This window comes from Dromiciops gliroides, chromosome 4 (genome assembly GCF_019393635.1).
Source record: "Dromiciops gliroides isolate mDroGli1 chromosome 4, mDroGli1.pri, whole genome shotgun sequence".
Taxonomy (NCBI): domain Eukaryota; kingdom Metazoa; phylum Chordata; class Mammalia; order Microbiotheria; family Microbiotheriidae; genus Dromiciops; species Dromiciops gliroides.
In genome coordinates, this window is record NC_057864.1 from 310786808 (window position 1) to 310805112 (window position 18305).

The window sequence follows — 18305 nt, forward strand, 5'->3', positions numbered from 1 at the left end:
CCCCTAAACCAACATTTCTTGATCAATATTCTTCATCATTGACCTGACATGTTTATACTATTCATGCAAATTTAAACTATTTATGCAAAACAAAGGGGTAGAAAATAGCAAGAGAAACTGTAGGGGGAAAAAACTTGATAAAAGGGAAGTTCCTCTGCTATATTTTTAAATATGCATATGATAGAAATTTATTATTGTATAAAAGGATAATGGAAAGACCAGTGGAAATAGAGTCCAAGGACATAAGTTCAAAACCTAGATCTGATTTTTATATATGGGTGTGTTTCTATGTATTATATATATATGTATACATAAATATGTATATATGTACATACATATGTGTGCATGCATACAAATATATACACATAACATATGATGCATATATAATGTATGTGTGTATATTTTTATTTATAAACACACATACACATACACATGCACACCATTCTTATACTATCTGTAAATTGAGTAGGCTCGGCTAAATGATCTCTAAGAAATCTTATAGTTCTAGGTTATTTTAACCTAAGATATGAAAAAAATAAATGAACAGGAAATAATAACATACAGTTTTATGATTTGAAAAGCACTTTACATGTTTTCCCATAATATTCCCAAGAAATAGACATTTTACTAAAGAAGAAACTGAGGTACAGAGGAATTAAGTGATTTGCCTAGGGTCACCTAGCTATTATCTAAGATTAGATTTGAACTCAGGACTTCCTGACTCTTAGTTCAAAACTCTATCCATTATACCACTTTTCTATCTAGATCAAAGGAATGGAATAGGTAATCCAGAATGATAGCCAAAGCTACATAAACTGTGCTAATGCTTGATAAAGTCACTAAGACAAAATATTGGGGAAATGAATCATTGTTTTGTTTTTTAATCAGGTAGGGATGGACATGAAGGCACAGCCCTGTAATCTTGGCTAATGGGGAAGCCTGAGACTGGTGGACAGCTTGATCCTGAGCATCCTGAACTGCAGTGGGCTGATGGGATGTCTGCACTGTTTGGAATTAATATGGTAAGTATCTGCAAGTCATATCATCAGGCCAATCAGCCTAGCCAAGGTCAGAAACTGAGCAGGTCAAAGCTTGAATCTTATGAATCTAATTATACAAAGATTATAGTGTTTTATACAGCAACAAAAAAGATATATCATAATAAATTAAAAGAAATAGTTTGAGAAATTTTTTTTGTAGTAAATATTTGGATAAAATCTGATATCCAGACCCTGTAAGGAACTGACAGATATACAAGAGTAAAATCCATTCTCCACTAAGGAAATAAAAAGATATGAACAGTCTTCTAATGATGAAAGACAAATTGTTCATTATAATGGAAACACTCTTCAAATTTCATAATGATCAGAGAAATGTAAATTAAAAGCACCTTGAGGTACAATATTACAAATGACAAATTGGTATAACAAAGATCATTTAAAATGATAGAATCACTGTTAAAGCTGGGATATGCAGGCAAACTAATGCATGTACTGTTAGTGTAACTGATAATGCCATATTTTGGTAGTGCAATCAACCAATAAACAATATATCAGCTAATTAGAGTTTTTAAAAAACCAACCTGATGATAGCTGTGATATAGTGATCATATTATTAAGGTTATATCTCAGCTCTGTCACTCTCTTGTCATTAGTTTTCTCATCTATAAAATAAGAGAGAACTAGATGACACTATGTTCCTTAAAGCTATAAAACAATGGTCTTGTGACCCTGGGCATGTTATTATTTCAATAGTTAAATGATCTATGATTTTAGCAGGGAGGAAAGACATACAGAGTCCATCACCATGCTCATAATTAAGGTTTTATCCAGCGTGATAAGGCTCAACAGAGCTTACCTTCTTCTGACATAGCCTTCAAGAACCTAGAATAATCTCCATGCTATAACGAGATAGACATCTAAGTAGGACTTAAATGGAAGAAGTCTTGAGCTATTCGTGAACTCAGAAGAAGGCTGATGGTGGTGGTGATGGTGGTCTTTCTTTCTGAAGAGGGCCAATGACATTACAAAGTGATATCTTGACTTCTATGCAATTAGATTTAAGTGAGGCAGAATTGCACAAAGTTCTCAAAATCACTCTCTCTTCCAGAGTCATTGAAGTCCAGTGGAGAGATAAAAATCAGGATAATCAGTGATGGCCTGAGATGCAATTGATGACCTTGACATCTTTCATGTCTTATTAATCTCTAAGCAGTCCACAGCATCTGCTTCAGCTGCTTTCATAACCATTGTAACAGTTTGTTCTCATTTGTCCATTTTGCCAGGGTAAGTCTTTATATCCTTGGGGTAAACATCCTCTTAACTCACCTATGGGTTTGAGGCCTATTAGTTACCCTCAACCTGATTTAATCCATCTGCCAAAGTTGTTTATCAAGGTGTGGCCCCTGTCTATATTACAGCTTCTTGGGTGAGATTTGGGTGAGAGGTGAGAGTTGGGTGAGAGTTGGGTGAGAGTTGGGTGAGAGTTGGGTGCACCAAAGGTAGATGAGCAGCCCTCAAAAAGGCTCAGCAAGTCCTCACACCAAAAGTGCTAGTCCTCTCTGAACATTCCATACATCCCTATACAAAAGAATGATATTTAAAAAGGGAAAAGATTTGACCCAGACATTCTATTCCTAGGCATATATCCTAATAAGGGCAATGATAAAAAAGACACTCTATATGCCAAATTAAATATAGCAGCACTTTTTAGTAGTACTTTTGGACACAAAGTAAACTGAGGAAAAGATAAACTGTGGGAAAAGTATGTGGTGAAATATTGTTTTTACTATGGAAATTATTCATATAATTATATAGAGAAGTACTATACTTGAATATAATGAGTACAGAGTGTAATGATTGGAATGATGCCACCTGCTGGAGACTTACTGTAGGAACGCTCCAACATGAGGAGAGGGCCTCTGAGGGCAGGACCATGCGTCTTTTCTTTGGTGTCAGGAAGTGATGTTTGCTTGCGGGAGGAAGAAGGGGGAGGCTGGTACACTGGCTCACTCTCTTTCGTGTGGACTCCAGCAGATAGCAGAGCTAGGCTGTGATAGTTGAATCTAGGCCTTTCTCTCTCTCTTTACCAAATTCTTATTCTCCTTAATAAATGCTTAAAAATCTAACTTTTGCTAAAGCTTATAATTTATTGGTGACCACTCATTCGATATTTTAGACAGTATAGCTAGAATTTTAGCCTATACAAGAGGAAAGCTCAATATTCAAAGTGAAATAAGCAGAAAAGGAAAACATGCACAATAACTACAAAAATGTAAATAGAAAGAAAAGCAACTGTAAATCAATAAAAACTGAATACTATAAAATAATAATCAAACCTGGACCCAAAGAAGAGGTTTGAAAAGGCATCTCCCCCTGTCTCAGCCCTACTCATACACCATTGTTTTTCCAGAGGTAGGAGATTATGTGGGTAGGATGCCACATATACTAGGAGATCTTTCTGATGTGTTGGTTAGTTTTTCCAACCTGTATATTTTTCTCTTTTTAAAAATGTTCTGGTAATATGGGATCATTCTTTTAAAGGAGGGGTGACTGGGAGAGGGATAATTTGGGAAGGAAAGATGATGTAATAACAAAAGAGATCAACAAAACTTTTTTTTTTTGGTAATAGACATTTTTATTCATTGTTTTAGGTTCCAATTTTTATCCCTCTTTCCCTCCCTCCCCTCCCCCTTCCCCGAGGCAGCAAACAATCCGATATGGGTTATACCTGTAAGATTATTTTAAACATTACCATATTTGTCATTTTGTACAAAAAAAAACTTGATTAAAATAAAAAATGAAAGAAAGTGAAAAATAGCATGCTTCAGTCTGTTCCATCAATATCAGTTCTTTCTTTGGAGATGGATTGTATGAACAAAACTTATTTTTAAAAAGGGGAAAGCTCTATACAAAAATATTCAAAAGTGACATTATTGTAATATTTTAAAAATTGAAATGACCTACATATCTTACAACTGGAGAATTGCTAAACAAATTTTGGTGTATCAATGTAATGAAAGATGATCATACCATAAAATTGACAAATAGAAAAAATACAAAGAATATAAATAAGTTATATGTTATGGTTCAGAGCAAAGACAGCAGAATCAAAACAATATGCACACTGAGTATATAAAAATGTTAACTATACCAGAAACTTCTATGCACACAGCCTTATAGTGGAAAAGATATTGGAAGGAGACACAAAGAAAATAATAAGATGTTATTGTTATTCTTTTATTAGAATTTATGTATTTTTCCTTTTATTAAAATATAGTTAGAAGTTTATGGTTTTATTTTTTATTGTTTCCAAAATTCAGTGTGGTATAATGGAAAGATCACAATATGAATAATCAGAAGACCTCAGTTTAAGTCTCTGATCCACCCCTTACTGTAACTGTGTAAGTCACTTAAGCTGCCTATGCCTCGGTTTCCTCATTCACCCATAAGGTTGGTGTGAAAAGAGTACATTATAACCCCCATATCACTACATAAACATATGCTTAGATTATTACTTCTTTTGTTTTTCCATCAGATTGTTTTTATTTTCTATAAACAATATTTTATTTTTCCCAAATTACATGTTAAAATTTTTTTTAACATTTTGGGATAGTTTTATTTAAATTTTGAGTTCCAAATTCTAACCTTCTCTTCCTTCCCTGCCCCCTCCCTGAAATGGTGAACAATCAAATATAGGTTATGCATACACAATCATGTAAAACATTTCCATATTTGTCATTCCATACAAGAAGACTCAAATAAAAAAAAGAATGAAAGAAAGTGAAAAATAGCATGCTTCAAGACTGAATTGATATTCAGACAATATCAATTCTTTCTCTGGAGATGGATAGTATGATTCATCATGAGTCCTTTGAATCATTGTCTTGGATCATTATAGTGCTGAGAATGGCTAAGTCATTCACAGTTTGTCAACCAACAATAATGCTGTTACTGTGTACAACATTCTCCTGGTTCTGTTCACTTCACTTCATGTATGTCCTTCAATGTTTTCTGAAATCCTCTTGCTTGTCCTCATCAGATTGCTTTTAAGATTGTTCTCAGGTTTATTAAAAAAAAACTTTCTTTTAAAAATGAAAATAATTCTTGTGGCCCTTCATTCTTGAATAAGTATGGATCTTCTCATAAGACCAGAAAGTAAAATTCATGATTTATGACCCCCATTTCCTGGAACCAATGTTTTATTGCTAGAATGACATTTGTCTCCATTTTAAATAATTCTTCTCTTTGAAACTAAATAATTCTTTCATGTTAGCAAGACCAGTGAATTAGTCTCATAAAGAACTACCCACCATCTAACATATTTAATCTTCAGATTCATGTACTGACAATTTGTCATTTTGTCTCCTAATTACTCAGCCCTCCGCTACTAGAAATAAGGGAGACATATTGGATAAAACACTGGGCCTAGAGTCAGGAAGACATGAGTTTGAATTCTGTTTCAGACATTTACTAGTGCAGTGGGTGAAAGATTTAATGGCATGGGAAAGAAAAGTTCAGTCTTCCAAGCATATCGATTTATTAAATAATGCATAGTAATTGCCCAACAAATTGAGATCAGATTTCTTTCTCAGCTTACAGATGGGTCCTGAATACAGGGGGAGACAGAAGTTTGTACATTAAAAATAATTAATCAAATAAGTCCTGTTAATTAAAAGGAAACAATATAACCTTAGATAAGCTGATCACTAATTGAATGAAAGATTAAGGACTTCCCAAGTTGAGAGAAGAAGAGTGAAGAGGTGTAGTTCTCTGAATTCAGAAAATGAGGTGTCCCACTCTCCCTAAGTGTCAGTAAACAATCAAAGGAACATGGAAATCACCATGAGGCCAGTTTTCAGATAAGACATATGAATTGCTTGAGATATACAATTGTGAGGAAACTCCCTGCATCAATCTTTCACTCTCACTCAGTTTCTGGTCAGTATAAACTAGGTCCCTAGTTAAGGGTCTCTAAGCAGTAGGTAGAGATGGTCCACCTTCCCAGCCATACAGGGCTAGGTACAATAAATAAATAAATAAGTTGGTTTTCTCCCAATTCCCACAATTGAATACAGTTTTCTCACAAGACAGAAGTTGGACTAGACCCACAATTGAATAGGAAGAAAATTGAGCTAGTTCCAGAACTGAATCACAAGATGGAGTCAGTGTGGTTCACTCTTGTTTCACAATTAACCATTTGCTATCCTAATCCCCTCAATGTCTTCACTTGCTATCTGACAAGTCTGAGTTTCAAATCCCTCATGGGTAGATGGGGATAATAATGGCATATACCTCACAGGATTGTTGTCAGAATCAAATGAGATAACATCTATAAAGCTCTTTGAAAACATTACAGAAATGTTTTGTTGTTCAGTCATATTCAATTCTTTGTGACCCCATTCAAGGTTTTCAAGACAAAGATTCTTGGAGTTGTCTGCCATTTCCTTCTCCCTCCCACATTCATCCTACCCTTCCTACTCCAGGCTTTTAAACTCCCTTTTGGATGTTATTTCCCCCATTTGAATGTCAACTACTCAAAAGTAGAGACTATCTTTATTTTTGCTTGTATTTTGAATCCCTGGTGTCCTGCATATAGTGAATTTACACAGTGCATGGCATACAGTAAACCTAAATAACTGCTTAGACTACTGTACTATTATTATTAGGGTTTTTTACTCAACCTTTAGATAATGGATTTCTCTCCAGGAATTTAAATAAAGCCAAGTAGCCAATGGTTTCATGAATCTGCCCTGTTTTCTTTTTTGAAACCCAGGATATTTACACTTCTCCAGTACTTGATACCTTTTCAATTCAAGCTCATTTTACAAATGGGGCAACTGAAGCAAACAGGGTTAAATTACTTGCCCAGGGAAACACAGCTAGTAAGTGTGTGAGGCCATATTTGAACTTAGGTCTTCCTGACTCCAGGCCCAAAGCTCTACTATGTCACCTAGCAGCCCAAAGAAATGTTAGCTAAGAGTATAATCATTGCTAATAAGGCAGCATTATATGAAGGAGAGATGGACTGAGAAACAAGAGACCTGGGGTCTAGTCTTGGTTCTGTTGCTAACTACTCATTGTGCGACTTTGGGTCTTTCCAGGGGTCACTTGTATAATTAGAGAATTCTAAAATATTTACTTCTGCCTTATACACCCAGTAGTTTTAGAAGATGGGGAGAAATAATGATATGGAATTAAGCAGAAGCCTACTACAAACAAAGTATCTGGCTTGAAAAAATTAAAGTCATTTAACTTTAGTTATCAATCATATATAAATGGAAATGTTTGTCAGACTTGAAGTCTTATTATTTTCCTATCTTAAATTTGAAAGACTAATAAATACTAATAATCTATCTTTGTTCTTTTTAAAAATGCCAGTTGCTTTTCGTTTGTTGATTTTTCCTAAAGGGATATATACTCAGGCTTCTTTATTGTAGATTCAAAAGGCACAGGTGCCTAGTAAAAAAAGCTGACATTAAAAATGCTCAATGAATATTATTTTGTGATGATTAATGTCATCCACAAGCTAATCAAGGAAATCATCATGAAGCTATATAGCACCTGAGGTAGGCCATGCATATTTTTTAACTGAATAACCTATATAGATGTTACTGTGTAGTGAACTCAGAAAGCAAGATTCTCACTGAGAATAAAATGTTTTTCTAAGAGGGACAGTACACCAAAGAGTCTTAAAAGCTGTGGCCATCTTTTAGGCAGAACAAAATGAGCCAAAAGATATCTAGGATCATTCATTTAGAGCTGAAAGGAATCTCAGAAGCCATCTAATCCAACCCCTTAATTTTACAGTGAGGGAAACTGAGGTTAAGTGAAATATACAAGGTCACGCAGGTAGCAGGCCTCACAGATTGGGTCTGGACTGGTACTGACCAGCCCACTCTCAAGACATTCCTGAATCAGAGTAGCAACTGCCTCAACAAAGCATTTTAACTGCACCATGGACAACTAGAACTGAAGAGAACTCAGATACTATGTCCTAGGAGTTTTTAGGGCATCTGTGAACTTGTGTGCATTTATACATATTTGCTTAATATATATGTACATTTTGTTGTGAATATATGTATTTATATATATAAACACCATTTCTATATAATTAGTTTCTTTTGTTTTCTTACATATTTTGTTTTATGCTTATAAAAAAATGGTAGTCTGAGAGAGGGTTATGGGGAAAAAACAGGAACCATGATCATTTCAAAACATCTTGATGGACTGACTAATGATGTAGAAAACCTTCAACCACCTGTTGGTCAGGGAGTCAGAGGGAGTTTGGAATAAGGTGGTATTGTGGGTTCTTTTTTTAATGTTGTTTGGAGGTTTTAATTAAATGTTAAATGTTAATATGATTCACACTTTCATTCTTAAATGAGAAGCAGGAAAAAATTGAAAACAAATTAGAAAAACAAGTAGGTCATGTGCTGTAGTTTTGCTGTGATGCCATATCTTTTCCATTTTTAAAATTAGATCAAATTCATGTCCATTCTCATTTTTCTTAAATAAGGAAATGTCTATCAACTGAACAAAGTTAATATTCCTGATGAAATTGACAGGTCTTCTTGTTTTCTCTTAGTCCTCAGTAAATACACAAAATGTGAACCACAAAGAAGAGCATAGACATTTGAACTCTCTATTTATCCTTAAGGGCACAAGTATTGCCAAGTCATTCCTGTCTTCTTCTTCTTCAGCATTCTAATAACTGCAATGTTTGCCTCACATCACTACTCAGAGACGAAGCCTTTCATAGGGGCTGGTGGGGCTGACACATCTTTGCCTTGTCCTAGACTGCCTCCAGCTTCTTGTTATTATTACTTGTCTGTATCTCAGCCTTTTTTTTCCATTGGTATCTTAGACAAAAATCATCAGGCAGAATGGTGCCTTATAGTGAAGCTATGGTCTGCACCTAGCATGTAAAAGCAGCAGTGTTTACTCTATAAACATATCATGAACCAAACACATGTTAACAGGATAACATAATCAGCCTTTGGGGCTGAGCTAGTCACCCTCCTGAGCTTGGAAAGGAAACAAGTTAGCTTGGACCAACAGCTTTCCTTATCATTTTCCTAGAGTCCCGAATCTTCCTCTTATTAAGACTAAGTTCAGGAAAGTGAAGGAGCAACAGCAGTGGATTGAATTTTCATGGTGTAGATTGCTATGTCTGAGAAACATGTATTCAACTTCAGGCTAACTTATGAATTCCAAGCAAAGGATCTTGACACAATGGAAAGACAAGAACAGACTTCCTGTTGCACTTCTTACATAACAAAGGTAATTACTTTTAATGGAGAAGAGGTAAGCAATGAGCCCCCCTTTGCTCAGACCCACTCACCCATAGAGATCCAACTGTCCTTTGTCCCTGCAAAAGTTGGTTGGTTGTTGTCTTTCATTCTCAAAGAGGACCAAAAAAATGACATCACTATGTTGGAGTCAAGGTACAATATATATGGTTGTGGCTGATCAGACCAACAGAAGCTCAGAACACGCTATTCCAGGTCAGGCACAAAGTCTATATGAACACTTGCAGTGGAGATGTTTCCAGAGTTTGTGAATCATGAGTTTCTTTTGAGCTCCTGCGATTCCGCTTCACTCATCCAGCACAGCACCTTCTTTGATGATCTTTTCTTGCATTCTCTTTAGTAAGCTCATCCATTCCCAGCTACTTGCCAGTACCACTCCAGTATCTTTTGCAAGAAAAACCCAAATGGGATCACAAAGAGTCTGAAACAACTAAACCACTCTGGGCCAGGAGCTGTGCTAAGCACTGGGATACAAAGAAAGGGAAAAGATGGTTCCTACTCTCAACATTCTAATAGAGAAGACAGCATGGAAACAGCTATGTACAAACAATTTAGAGGATAAGTTCAAGATGATAAAGAGGGGGAAGGCACTAGAATCAAGGAAGATTGGGAAAGGTTTCCTGTAAAAGGCAAAAATTTAACTGGGATTTGAAGAAAGCCAAATAAACCAGGAGACAGAAATGAAGAGTAAAAATATTCCAGGCTCAGAGTACAGCCAATGAAAATATCAGGAGATAAATGTCAATGAAAAGTCTTATTTGAGGAATGGGAAAGAAATATGTCACTGGATTACAGAATATGTGAAAACTGTTCCAGGGATTCGTGGTGGGCTTGGGTTCAAATACAATTTTTTCTTGAAGCTTTGTTTGTTTGTTTTTACATTGTCTTGTTCTGAGTTTGTCTCCATCTTCCCTGCCTCTGTAGTAGCTTTTTATGTTCAAAACTCTCTTTTTCTTGTTGTTTGCTTATTTTCCAGTCTATTTCTTGGCTTTGAGCTTTTTGGGGGGGGGGGCAATGAGGGTTAAGTGACTTGCCAAGGGTCAAGTGTCAAGTGTCTGAGGCTGGATATGAACTCAGGTTCTGAATTCAGGGCCAGTGCTTTATCCACTGCACCACCTAGCTGCCCCCAGGTGGCTTTTTTTTAGGGCAATGAGGGTTAAGTGACTTGCTCAGGGTCACACAGCTAGTAAGTGTCAAGTGTCTGAGACAGGATTTGAATTCAGGTCCTCCTGAACCCAGGACTGGTGCTTTATCCACTGTGCCACCTAGCTGCCTCCTTTGCATAATTTTCTTTGGAATTTCCCCTTTCATAGAAGGGAAATTGCCTTTTTTGAGTAACAAATATGAAGGAAGCTAAATTTAATCCCTGAAAATACCCTGCAGAAATAAATTCATGGTCCTTGTTAATTTTTTTTTGGGGGGGGGGGCAGGGCAATGAGGGTTAAGTGACTTGCCCAGGGTCACACAGTGTCAAGTGTTTGAGGCTGGATTTGAACTCAGGTCCTCCAGTGCTTTATCCACTATGCCACCTAGCTGACCCTGGTCCTTTTTCATTTTTTTTTAATTAACCCAAATCAACCAAGATTTATTAAGACCCATTATATGCAAGGCATTGTGCTAGGTGAAAGTAAATGAAAGAGTCCCTGCCTTCAAGAAACTAACATTCTATGGGAGTCATAACTGTCACTATTGAGGTAGCTAGGTTGTATAGTAGAGTACTGGGCCTAGAGTCAGGAAGGAAATGCAAATTCTGCCTCAAACATTTACCAGCTGTGTGAACTTGGGGAAAATCACCGAGGTTTATGTGTCTTAGTTTCCTCACAACTGTATAAGTGGGGATAATAATAACATCTACCTCCTTGGGTTTTGGTAAAGATCAAAAGAGATAATATTATTAAAGTCCTTAGCACAGTGTCTGATTAGAGGTGTTATATAACTTCTAACTAAAATATTATTCCTGTTATTATTGAGTTTTTAGGGACTAAATCTCTCTCAGAGCTTGCAGGAAAAGGCAATTTAGGCTTTCCTCAACAGTTTCTACAGGGGGAAAATTCTTGGAAATGAGTATGAGACTTGTATATAGGATGTCTTTCCTTTATTTGAAGAATGTGTAATTGAAATTTTTGTAAGAATACTTGGCTTCTCAGCATCACTTTTGAATCCATCCTAGGAAATTGTGCTCTGGGACTTTGGGAAAATCACTTCCACAAAAGACTGTCTATTATACCTCAGTTAAATTAGGTGACAGGCACACTTCTTTTCTAATCAGATACATCCTGAATGATATTTTTTATGCCACTTCTTCCACTTAAAATAATTCTTGATAATATTCAATAATATACTTATGTACATTATATATAAGTACTTATATACTTATATATAAGTACTTATATACTTATATATAAGTATATACTTAAGTACTTATATATACTTATATATACTTATGTATACTTATATGTACTTATATACTTATATAAACTTATGTATACTTCTATATACTTCTATATAAGCACTTATACTTATATATACTTATATATAAGTACTTACTTATATAAGTGCTTATACTTTTATATACTTATAACTATATATAATATGTAAGTTATATAGTTATTTATATAATTATATACTTATATACACTTATATAAGTAAGTATATAGTGTATATAAGTATTTATATAAGTAAGTACTTATATATAAGTATATAAGTGCTTATACTATATAAGTAAGTACTTATATATATAAGTATATATAAGTATAAGTGCTTATATAGAAGTATATAAGTATATATATAAGTACTTACTTATATAAGTATATATAAGTATGTACTTATGTATATGAGTGTATATAAGTACTTATATATAAGTATATATAAGCATAAGTACTTATATATAAGTATATAAGTATATATAAGTATACATAAGTATGTATAAGTATACATAAGTATGTATAAGTATATAAATATAAATAAGTATATATAAGTATATAAGTATACATAAGTATATAAGTATACATAAGTATATATAAGTATACATAAGTATATATGAGTATACATAAGTATGTAAGTATATATAAGTATGCATAAGTATATATAAGTATATATAAGTATACATAAGTATTTATAAGTATATATAAGTATATATAAGTATATAAGTATTTATAAGTATATATAAGTATACATAAGTATATTGTAACGATTGGAATGACACCACCTGCTGGATACTTACTGTAGAAGAGTTCTGCCCATGAAGGGAAGGTCTTTGAGGGCAGACCAGGAGTCAGGAAGTGACGCGAGCTAGTGGGAGGAGGAAGGAAGAGACTGGGCGCTCAGTCTCAATCTCTTTTTTCCTCTGGACTCTGGTGGAGAAGGGAGCTAGAAATGTGCTCTCCCTTTAATAGATAGAAATCTAGGCCTTTTTCTCTCTCTTTACCAAATTCTTATTCTCCTTAATAAATGCTTAAAAGTCTAACTCTTGCTAAAGCTTGTAATTTATTGGCGACCACTCATTAGATATTTTAGACAGTTTAGCTAGAATTTTAGCCCTTAACAGATGGCTGACCACGAAGAGGAAAGCTAACCTCAGTCTTCTGATCTTCTGGTTGGGTAAGAAATTTTCCCTACCCTTTAAATTGCTAAGTACTGGTGTACTGGCTGTGTTTTCCTTTAAATTTTTTCAAAATGGACCTTTTAAACTCCCTAATTACCCTATTTTGATTTTAGTCTGTTTAACCAGACAAATGGGAATTGCTAAGTACTGGTGTACTGGCTGTGTTTTCCTTTAAATTTTTTCAAATGGACCTTTTAAACTCCTAATTACCCTATTTTTGATTTTAGTCTGTTTAACCAGACAAATGGGAGATAAGATCATGTTAATGCTTTGTTTTGTGGATTTTCTATTTTTCTTTTTATTTTTGTTAAAAGAGCCAGTAACTTACTCACAGGAGGAAATATCTCTCCCTCTCCCCAACCATGCTTTTTCAGAGAAACCTGAAGAGATTCCCGCAGCTTTTCCCAGTTCCAACACTAATTGTTGCTCTAATTTTGCATGCCTGGAGGCAATGACCCACCCTCTAGAAGCTTTTAATCCCCTAGCACCTGGAGGCAAAGTGGGGGAAGAGGAATCCAGGCCTGAGTTCAAAATCAAGTCGGATTCAAATTGCGCTGGTCCCTCCCCACCACCCCAGACCCCACCCTCTACTCCTCCTATGGCCAAGCCCATAGCTTCCCCTGCCTGGGAAGTCCAGAGATAGGATGTGCATGCTCAACTTTTTCTACCTGCATTTGCAGCTTCAGGCTCAGCCCTTCCCCGGCCTGGCTGTGCTTTTGAGACAATCTTAGAAAACTCTTTAAATTCCAGATATGCTTGTTTTGTTCATAATTTTGCTAACCTGCTTTTGTCTTTAATTAGTAATCTTATAAAGCATTTGTATGGTGAAAAGACTGACAGACAATATAAAGGGGTTAAAGAAGAAAAACTTAAGCTGAATAAGAATGACAACCATCAACATAGTTCAAGACTCCGCTTCTTTTGCCATGGAAGTATATATATTTTACAGAAATGTAGAAGTAAGCAGCAAGGTATTGATATGAGTATTGGGGATTTTAGATATCGGAATCAAAAGTGTTCTGAATTCACTCAGAGTGATAGTATCAGTTCAGAGGTTACATAGGATTTCTATGCTATTACATATACATTTTGAAATTAATGGTATGGGTTTATTTTCATAGAGATTTTCAGGCTTTTGAGATTGTGTCTTATACTTAGTTTGTAAAACAAGGAGAATATTTGTAAAAGCTTTTTATAGTCATGTGATCAAGTTTATATTTTATAATACTCATTAATATTAAGTTCATGTTCATTTAGATTTCCTTAGTTTGAATTTCACTGTCTTTTATTGTTCCATGTGTATTTTCTTCTATTCATTTATCTAATTTTTAAAAAATTGCAAGATGGTTTTGATTTCATAATACAGTGTTAATTCTAGGAGTATTGTGCTCCCATATTCTGAGTTGTTTGTTTCTGTTATTTTTTCTCAACTGATTATTTGATCAAACTCTTTAAAGCATTTCCCTGGCAAATTGGTTGCCATGGCAAGTGTAAAGAAGTATTATTTTTAATAAGCATATTCCAAAAAAAAAAAAAAGAGGGGAACATTTGTAAAAGTTTTCTTTTTTCAAAAAAAAAAGTTTTCTTTGAGATTCTGTTATGCTTTAACTTGTATTTAAATATGTTCTGATTTTTCACAAAAGTAATTGTATACTAAGTAAAACAAAAGGGGTATTATTTGAAATTGTTGCATAATTATATATTGTGTTCTGAGTCAAGATGTATTCACATTTTTGCAATCATTTATTATCCTCAATTTTTAAATCCATATGAGACTTGGATTATGGGAACTTATCATTTAAGACATTAATTGCCTTTATTCTGAGTTATCAGATGCCAGTTGGCCAAGATGCCATCCAATCACAAGAGGAATACATGCAAGAGCAGACACTGAACTGTCACATGAGGGGAGACATGCATGAAGTCAAGGTATGGCCGAGGGAACGGCTTTTGACAAATGTTGAGGTTGGATTCTCTTGGTTTAATATTTTGTTCTCTTTTTCCCCACATATTGTACAGATGGCTGGAAGTATTCATCCACCCATCTCACTTCTACACCTGCTTCTATGCTCCCTCCTATATGCCTGATGCCATGGACATCTGAATCCATGCATCTGATTAAGTCTGACTCAGTTTCCTCCAATAGTTTGGTGGCATGGACATGTATTCCATCCACCTATTTTAAGCCTGGCATACTGCATGGACAGTATATATTGCTCAAGTGTGGGAATGCTCAAATCCCATCATTTCTCTGTTCTTTATGGTAACCCCCATAATTATCTCAGGTGTCATGATAAATAACAGTGTTGAATTTGGCCTTGACATCTGTTACTAATTATATTAGATTTTAAAAATTTCTCATAATGGCATGAGGATAATTAGGCAGATGATGCAAAAAGTGATAAAAGAAAGATAAAAATTATTTTTATTACTTAATATTGCAGCAATTGTCTTCTCAATTACCCTCCATAAGGGGGGACTATAGTAATATTATAATTTTAAAGAATGTTTCAATTTTTGTTTTATTATATGTTTCATGTGTAACAACTAAGATTCTGAATTCCCTTAGACATGTTTTTGAGAACTTTCATTGTTTGATTTGATTATTGACAAAGCTATTTTAAAGTTGTGTTAAGCTCAATTTTGTAGGAAATTTTCCTGGCTGATTACCAGCATCCACACATCAACCCCTGAAAAGACTTCCATTCCATGACTACACCTAGAGGACATCTGAGAAAAGACTTTCAGAGACTTTAAATGAACAGTTTTGATTTGTTGTTTTGTTGTTTTTTTTCTCTTTCTGTTATAATATACACCATCTGTAACATGTATTCTCTGCAGAGGCCCTCCCTTTGCAAGACTAATGTCAAAGCGTCGGTTCATGAGGACAAAAAAAAAAATCGCCCCCTCTGGACAAAAACTTTCTTCTCTTCCTTTTCTATATTGTTGTTCACATATTATTAGTTAGCAATAGTTATATTGTTTTTACTGTTCCGTCAAGGAAACATTTTGTTTCTTGAGGAACAACAGGGGGGACTGTAATGATTGGAATGACACCACCTGCTGGATACTTACTGTAGAAGAGTTCTGCCCATGAAGGGAAGGTCTTTGAGGGCAAGACCAGGAGTCAGGAAGTGACGCGAGCTAGTGGGAGGAGGAAGGAAGAGACTGGCGCTCAGTCTCAATCTCTTTTTTCCTCTGGACTCTGGTGGAGAAGGGAGCTAGAAATGTGCTCTCCCTTTAATAGATAGAAATCTAGGCCTTTTTCTCTCTCTTTACCAAATTCTTATTCTCCTTAATAAATGCTTAAAAGTCTAACTCTTGCTAAAGCTTGTAATTTATTGGCGACCACTCATTAGATATTTTAGACAGTTTAGCTAGAATTTTAGCCCTTAACAATATATAAGTATATAAGTACTTATATAAGTATATAAATACTTATATAAGTATATATATAAGTATATAAAGATATAAGTATATATAAGTATAAGTACTTATATATACTTATATACTTACATACTTATATATATAAGTACTTATATACTTATATATACTTATATAATTAAGTACTTATATGCTTATATATACTTATATAAGTAAGTACTTGTATACTTATATATACTTATGTAAGTATATATAAGTATAGATATGTATAGATATGGGATGAGAGTGGGTATCAGTGGATCAAGTGAGGGTTTTTTTGAGGATGGGAGAAACAGGCATTTTTGTAAGCAATAGGAACAAGCCCCAAGTAGACAGGGAGTGATTGAATTTACATAAGAGTGGGGATGATGGAGTGGGCAATATGCTGTAGAAGGATAAGCTGTCACAGTCACTCAGGTGGGGCAGATCATCATGATGCATTTCTTGTTCCTTATCATTGCAGTGAGCCAGTGGCACTCATGATGTGATCCAGTCTCATGTCTCCACTCCTGTAGGTTATATTGAGCAAAGCTTCTTAAACAGTGGGTCATGACCCCACATGGAGTTGTATAACTGAATGTGGGAGTTGTAAAATTTGGCAACAGCGAGAAGTTATGTATACTTATTTTATATACCTGTATGCATAAATACTTCTCCAGCAAAAATGGGTCGCAAGTGAAAAAAGTTAAGAAGCCCCGATATCTAAGATTCCTTAATGGGAATGCTCTGTTGATTTAGTGATCTCTGACCCTGAAGTGCTAGGAATCTTCTCCCTCCTTTGCACTCACTTGAGCCTGTTCACTGTGCATGCCTATTTGTGTCTCAGTCAAAATAAGAACGTACAAAATAATTTCTAGGCAGAGGTGCTAGTTGCTGTGGACATCAGGAAAGATTTCATTTAGGGGTGGCATTTGAGCTAAGCACTGAAGGAAGCTGGGAATTCTAGGAAGCAGAAGTAAGGGCATATTCTATGATATCATATCTGTTTAACTCACCATGGATGTAGTATACACCTTATTTAGAGTAAAACCCTTATTGCCCTTGAAACAAACTAGCAACACATTTTTTTCATAAAAACATGCAAATTTCTCCTTAAAGGTTATACATTTTGGGTGAAATCTAACTATTCAAAATATTTGTAATAGAACTGAAATGAGCCCAGCTTCCAGAAGTTTAGAGGGTAATAATTTTATAATGTGTTTAAATGCTTCCTTAGCAGAGCCCTTGCTAGGCAATAGGAGAGAAATAAAGTCTAGTATATAAGACATAGTCCTAGGCCTTATGGACCTTGTAACCAATTTAGGGGGATCGCCACACATGTGGACGGCAATAACACCTTACATGGTGGTATGTTCAAAAGCTACAAAACAAAGTGCTCTGCAAGATCTGAAGGAAAGGTCATTACCAAATTGGGAGACTTCAGAAGGTTGCTTAGAAGATGTGGCTTCTGAAGTAAGCTTTAAAGGATGAGTACAGATTTAGCCGCCTACAAAGGGAAGAGTAGATATTACAGGAATTAAGAGACACAATAAAGTTATAGAAAGATCAGATTCACTACCATTGCTTATTTTTGTTTATAGCAATGCTTTTAAAATGTGTTTTTTAATTAACAAAAACCTTCAACTCCTGCCCACTCTTCTCTCTGTTGAGAAAGAGAGAGAAAGAGGGGAGGGGGAGGGAGAGAGAGAGAGAGAGAGAGAGAGAGAGAGAGAGAGAGAGAGAGAGAGAGAAACTCTAACAACAAACATGCATAGTCAAGCAAAACAAATTCCCACTTTAGCTACATCCAAAATATGTCTTAACCTATACCCTGAGTCTACCACCACTCTGCCCAGAGGTCGGTAGCATGATTCGTCTGAGTTCTCTGAAATCATGGTTGACTATTGAGTTAATCAGAGTTCTTGTCTTTCAATGTATTTTGTTTTTGCAATGTTTCTATTGTATAAATTGTTCTCCCAGTTTTGTTCA